This window comes from Carlito syrichta, unplaced genomic scaffold (assembly GCF_000164805.1).
Source record: "Carlito syrichta isolate Samal-C Ts95f unplaced genomic scaffold, Tarsius_syrichta-2.0.1 Scaffold287635, whole genome shotgun sequence".
NCBI classification, from domain to species: Eukaryota; Metazoa; Chordata; class Mammalia; order Primates; family Tarsiidae; genus Carlito; species Carlito syrichta.
Window position 1 is genome coordinate 202514 of NW_007231731.1, and position 7098 is coordinate 209611.

General features: G+C 42.2%; 1 pseudogene across 1 annotated transcript; it reads left to right on the forward strand.

Moving 5' to 3' along the window:
• The first annotated feature begins 5920 nt into the window (after positions 1-5920).
• Positions 5921-6844, forward strand: LOC103254904 (annotated as a pseudogene). The gene has a single exon (XR_503992.2). The product of XR_503992.2 is annotated as a stathmin pseudogene (transcript).
• Positions 6845-7098: the final 254 nt, after the last annotated feature.

A 7098-nucleotide genomic window follows, 5' to 3' on the forward strand; every position in this document is an offset into this window, starting at 1 on the left:
AATGCAAGAAATGTTATTCTTTAAAATCAGGGCATATATCTCATTCACCTTTTTTATATGCAGCACCAAACACGGAGCTGGTACTCAGCAGGCAGTCAAAAAATGATAACTAAATTAAATTAAGTAAACAATTCAAAGCCCATGCCATAATGGTAGGTTAATACAATTTCTCTGGTATGCAGGGAACAGTTCATGCACATGTGAAAGAAAATAAGATGCTCTCAGAATAGCTATTCTGAGGATCACATTTTATATAAGATTATTAAAAATTATTTTGAGAGAGGTATTATGCAAAGTATTGAGAAAAAGTAGTCCTTGGTTTGGCAACAGAGGCTTTGTTTAGGTTTTCATGTTACTTACTGAGTGTGTCCCTCGGGCAAGTCACTGACCTTTCCAAACCTCTGATACCCATCTGTAAATATAGGTTCTATCAACTTAAATGAGTCATCATTCAGATCAAATGAGGTGTCAAATGTGAAAGCAATTTTGAAACTATGATATATTCTTACAGACTATTTTTATTATTGCAGCCTATATTTGACAGAATGCAAAAGAAAAACTAAGAATATAGGTAATTCTTTTTTAAACATTATCAATTAAAAAAACTTGAGCTAGATATCTGCATTATCTTCCTGCCTCTTTGTCCAATGAGTGATAAGTCAACTCTTAACATAATCACAAGCTAATGATAAAAAATAAATTAGACAGGAAAAGTGAAGGTTGGATAGTGACTTCTTATACTTTACCACTTGGTTCACTCAGGTATTTATTGTTTCAGCAATATTTGTTGTGTCTGACATTTTTCTAGAAGCTACAGATTCAAGAGTGAGTGAGATACAAGATTCTGCCCTGGTACAGCTTTCGGTCTAGTGAGGAAGAGATCAGTAACCAACAAGTAAACAAATTGGAGACTCCAAGATTGGGATAAGTACTGTGAAGAGAAGAAGCAGAACAGTGGTCATAAGCCTCTAAGATAGTCCCGATAATCCTGCCTCCTGATACCCATGCCCTTGGGAAGTCCCCTCCCACATTGTACAGAACTAGTCTGACTGGCCATAGAATGTGGCAGAAGAGATGGCATGTCACTTTCAAGATTACAGAAGATACTATGGCTTCCGTTTTACTCTGGAGGAGAAGCCAAATGTCATGTCATGTGGACATTAAGACAGCCTATAAAAAAGTCAGCAAGGAAGTGAAGCCTGCCAAAAACTGTCTAAACAGTCTCAGACGTGGACCATCAAGCCCTTTAGATGACTGCAGCCCCAGCTGGCCACTAGATTGCAATTTCTGGAGCAATCCTGAGCCAGAACCACTAGGTACCGAATTCCTATCACACAGAAAATGTATAACAACAGATCTTCCTGTTTTAAGTTGTTAGGCTATGGGGCAACTTGTTACACAGCAATGGATAACTAATATAAGGATGATGCAATAAGTTGGATAGTGGTTTAAAAGGACTGCTTGAGGAGATTAGATTTGCTCTAAGACCTGAAGGACAAGAAGGAGATACGCACAGAAACACTAGGTTAAGGGAGCAACCAGCAGAAGTGGGAGGAAACTTGGATTGTTTGGGAAGAAACAAACTTTTCTCCCCGGTCTGAGTCTGTGCATTGATCAGACAAGCCTCCATTTTATCCCTCCCTTGTGCCCAAACCTGCCTTCCTGAAGGGTATTTTGAAAAGTGAGGGAAGGGGAGCTTGGGGTTATCACTTGAATTGGGGGTTCTCTCAGCATTTAGTGTGAGGGACTCAGAATACAACACATTCTGCACTCTGAGGGCAGTCTTGTGCTGTGAAGAATTGCCCCAAATGGAAGTGAGGACCAGTGGGAGGCCTAAACTTCACCTGCACGTCGACCACTTATGTACTTAATCCTGATGTGCACCCCACATCTTTAAAATAAAAGAAAAAGAATCGCCCCAAATGCTGATGGTTGAGAACACTGGTGGGAGCAGTGTGAGTATGGTAGGTGAAGCAATGAGAAATGGGATTAAATGGAAGAACATACATGCATTGCCCATTGTTGCCTTCCTTGAGGGCAAATGACCCATGGCAGCCATCCCTCTCTGTGGAAACCATGAGGTTATCCAGAACGGTTTCTTAAGCCACACAGGCAAGCTTTCCTTCTTCTCCCTCTGCAGGCCACAGCGATGGAAGATGAGCTTGCCTTCCTGCTCCTCTGTACCACCTCCTTGACCCCTTGAGATTTTTCTCCCTGCAAAGTTGTTGTGGAGTTGGATAATCTCTATAGGACTCCTTGCCTCAAAGAAAACCACAAGGGCCTTTGTAACCCACATGTCAGCTGCCTAGATGTCCCTTAAAACTTTCTGACACTGTGGGGGCAAGGGCGGTGGAACAGCCTCAGCTCAGTTTAAAAAATGCTCAAGTGGCGAGGCATGGTGTCTCATATCTGTAATTCTAGCTCTTTGGAAGGCTGAAGCAGGAGGATGGCTTGAGCCCGGGAGTTCAAGACCAGCCTGGGCAACATAGTGAGACTCTCATCACTACAAAATATATTTTGTTTAAATTAGCCAGGCATGGTGGTGCATGCTGGTAGTCCCAGCCACTTGGGAGACTGAGGCAGGAGGATCACTTGAATTCAAGAGTCCGAAGCTGCAGTGAGCTATGATTGCACCACTGCACTCCAACTTGGGAGACACTGTGAAACCCGGTCTCTGAGAGAAAACATACATGCATTGCCCATTGATGCCTTCCTTATGACCCAAAAACTAAAGCATAAATTCGCATCACCCCAATATCTAAAGACTCTACGAGAATTATATTTCCTTACTCGCTTTTTGCTTTGATTTTCTGCTTTCAGTGCACTCTTTCTGCCTGTGTTTTGTATCCTCCTTTCTTCTTTCTCTTCTCTCCAGCCTACATACATAACAGTGTGAGATATAAGTCCCTTTTCCTTCTTACCCTCCAACAAATTGTCACCAACATACAGAAGTGTGAGACAGAGCTTTGGGAGTGACAGGAGACATCCAGCACAACCGACAGCTGAACACTTCTTATTAGAATTAGTAACAGGCCACAGCCCCCGTATCCTTTCATGTGTTTCCCTCCCCAAATTGTACTGATGGAGAAAAAAACTTCAAAAAAAAAAAAAAACACAGGAAGCTTAACAGATCAGAAATGCTACAAATTCTTAGCATGGATCTTAGATCTACCATTCTGACTTTCTTCCTCAAGTGGCATCAAAGTTCAGTTTACCGAAAAGTTGTCATCTTTTTGTTGTTGCTGTTATTGTGACTTCTTTAAAGAACAAAGTTCAGAATTGCCTCTTTGCCAATCACCTGCCTTACATTGTGTTAAAACCTGTACTTATTTATGTATTTATTTATTTATTTGTCTATCTATTTATTTAAAGAATTCTCCTCTCCTTAAGCTGAAGATCCGCATCAGAGACATAAATTGTTGTCTTTCTGGGTGCCTACCTTCCTCTGCATGTGGTTGACATAGACAAGTTCTCACCTCCCTAGTTGACTCCTTAGATTAGTTCTCCTTTCCCTGCTAGTTTTGAAATCTTGCTGGGCACAGTGTCTCACGCCTATAATTTCAGCACTTTGGGAGGCCGAGGCAGGAGGATTGCTTGAACTGCAGGAGTTTGAGACCAGCCTAGACAACACAGCAAGATAAAATTTAGCCACGCATGGTAGCATTTACCTGTAGTTCCAGCTACTCAGGAGCTTGAGGTAGAAGGATCACTTTAGCCTAGGAATTCAAGGCTGCCATGAGCCATGATGGTGTCACTATACTCCAGCCTGGGCAACAAAGTGAGACTCCCAACTAAAAAAAAAAAGAAAGAAAACTTCGGGGCTGGTGCCCATAGTTTTTACTTCCTTTGTCCTTGTGTGCCCAACACCATGTCCCAGTCATAGAAGAAGGCCTTAATATACTTATTGACTGGTTGATTTTTAAAACTACACACTTACCAGTTTTTGCTTACTTCATACCTGAACTTGTCCACATATAGCCATGGCAAAGTCACCATATGTTAGCTTTTATGTTGGACTAAATAAAGAAAAGAAATTTAGAAAGTTTTGCACATCATCTAGGTAATTATCCTGTACTTATAATAGAGCAGATTAATGTCCCTGCATTAATAAATGACTCAAATGCTACTACAAGGGCTGAGCATGATTATCTGAGCTTATTACTGAACCCTCTCAATTTTTTTTTAATTCCTGCTATCTGATGTGGCAAAAGAAAACCTAAATATTCTTGAACTCGAGCAAGGAACAAAGCTACCTACTGATGTAGAGTTGGGGATTGGTCAGCTGGTGGATTCTAGATTCATAAGCACAGCTACAAGAACCTAAAGAGAGGTTGGTTGTGTGGTCTGCTTGGTTCCCTACCTGGCTTGGTTGTTAACATTCACACCTGAATCAACTCATGCCTTTCTTTGAAATCTGGCCCTGCTCCAGGCTTTGGCACCTAGTTTGCCCTCTTGCCTTGAGTTAGGGAAGCACGAGGAGCCCCAAGTCAATCACGTGGGCATTAGTGGGACTTCATTCTGGTTTCCAGATTCACTCTGGCATTGACACCCTATTTTCCAGATAAATGGGTTTCTGGTTTGCAACCCAGTGATAGTATCTGCTCTAGAGATGGCTGCCAGCCCCCAACTCACCGACTGGCATAGAATTTTCACCTTCAAATTCCGGAATTTGTACAACTCAACACAGGATCTCTTGCTCTGTACAATTCTAAGGGCGTCATTCATTGTGTACTCTAACTGGGATACTCTGTGGCAAATAAGTTGTCTTCCTGGAATCCTGGAATTCATCTATCCTGTCCCTGCTTGGGCATGATAAATCTTGAATTTAGTTTGAGGTCTGTTTTGTTTTGGGGTTTTTTTTTTTTTAGACAGAGAGCCTCACTCTGTTGTTCAGGCTGAAGTGCAGTGGTACAATCACGGCTCACTGGAACCTCGAACTTCTGGGCTCAAGTGATCCCCCTACCTCAGTCTCCCAAGTAGCTAGGACTACAGGCACACACCAGCACACCTGGCTAATTTTTTATTTTATGTAAAGACAGAGTCTCGCTGTGTTAGTCAGGATGGGAGCTCAAACTTTTTAATGAAATTTTACCTTCTCACTTTCTTCACCCTACAGACAGACAATTCTGTCTATTGTATATCTAAAGTGCTGTAGCCTTAAGTCATCGCCTTCCAACTTTTTTCACATCATGACACACATGAAAATAATATTTGCCCTTGGCTGGGCATGGTGGCTCACACTAGTAATCCCAGCACTTTGAGAGGCCATGGCAGGAAGACTGCTTGAGCACAGGACTTTGAGAACAGCCTGGGCAACTAGTGAGACCTCATCTTCAAAAAAAAATTTAAAAATTAGTTCCAGATACTTGGGAGGCTAAGGTAGGGATCACCTGAGCCCAGGAAGTCGAGGCTGCAGTGAGCCGTGATTGTGATGCCACACTCCAGCCTAGGTGACAGAGTGATACCTTCACTCTTAAATGAAAATAAATATGTCCTTGATGATACAGCTATTCCCAATCAGAGGAGAATGGCCTCCAGGGAGGCCAGGGAGGTGCCCCCAGCTGGCTTGGGCCCTTCTTCAGTCACCCTTGGGCTGAGGATGCCACTATTTGGCACACTGACCCATTCACAGCTGCCCGCATGCCCAGTCTTTGGACAGCCCTGCCTTAAAGGGCTAGCTGGCCACCAACCAGGGTCCATTATTCTGATCATCTACCTTCAGGTCAGCCTGGATTGTCAGACCTTCCTGTCCTTTAGCCCTGATTTTCTCTGTAAAGTAATCATATTTCTATATCATCTATCAACTCAAAGGAAGGTATGAGGGATGCAAGTGGGAATGTTTGAAATTTTTTCTAGTTGAAAAATTCAAAGAGTGTGTGGTCAGGTGGCTCAGACCGAGCAGGGCTTTCCTTACCCCAGTGGATTTTGTAGAGGGTACACTACTAATCTCTTCCGTTCACCATGGCTTCTTCTGATATTCAGGTGGAGGAACTGGAGAAGCGTGCCTCAGGCCAGGCTTTTGAGCTTATTCTCAGCCCTCGGTCAAAAGAATCCATTCCAGAATTCCCCCTTTCCCCTCCAAAGAAGAAGGATCTTTCCCTGGAGGAAATTCAGAAGAAATTAGAAGCTGCAGAAGAAAGATGCAAGTCCCATGAAGCGGAAGTCTTGAAGCAACTTGCTGAGAAATGAGAGCATGAGAAAGAAGTGCTCCAGAAAGCAATAGAGGAAAACAACAACTCAGTAAAATGGCGGAGGAGAAACTGACCCACAAGATGGAAGCTAACCAAGAGAACCGAGAGGCACAAATGGCTGCCAAACTGGAGCGTTTGCGAGAGAAGGATAAGCACATTGAAGAAGTGCGGAAGAACAAAGAATCCAAAGATCCTGCTGATGAGACTGAGGATGACTAATTTGTTCAGAGAACTGACTTTCTCCCCCTTCCCTTCCTAAATATCCAAAGACTGTACTGGCCAGTGTCATTTTATTTTTTCCCTCCTGACAAACATTCTAGAAGCTGATGTAGGACTTTATAGGTCGATCCAGACTGTAAGATGTTGTTTTAAGGGGCTAAAGGGGAGAAACTGAAAGTGTTTTACTCTTTTTCTAAAGTGTTGGTCTTTCTAATGTAGCTATTTTTCTTGTTGCATCTTTTCTACTTCAATGTACTTGGTGTACTGGGTTCATGGCTAGTACTGTATTGGCTCTGTGAAAACTTATTTGTGTAAAGAGTATGTAGTGGCTTCTTTTGAACTGTTAGATGCTGAATATCTGTTCACTTTTCAATCCCAATTCTGTCCCAATCTTATCAGATGTTACTGGACTTGAATGGTTAATAAAACTGTAAAGTGCTTAAAAAAGAAAAAAAGAAAAATTCAAAGAATCATAACCTCAGAGACTAGGCAGAAGACTGAAAAATAAATCTTCTCTTTCCCTGCCTTTAATTGCCCTATTTCCTGCATTCATTTATTGTTACTACATTGTGTTATTTTAAATAATATCAGTAGCTCCCAAATATTTGGCACCTACTTTATGCCAGGCAAAGTGCTGAGCTCTTTTCAGACACTCGCTTGTTGACTCCTCATATCACCTTTGAAGCAG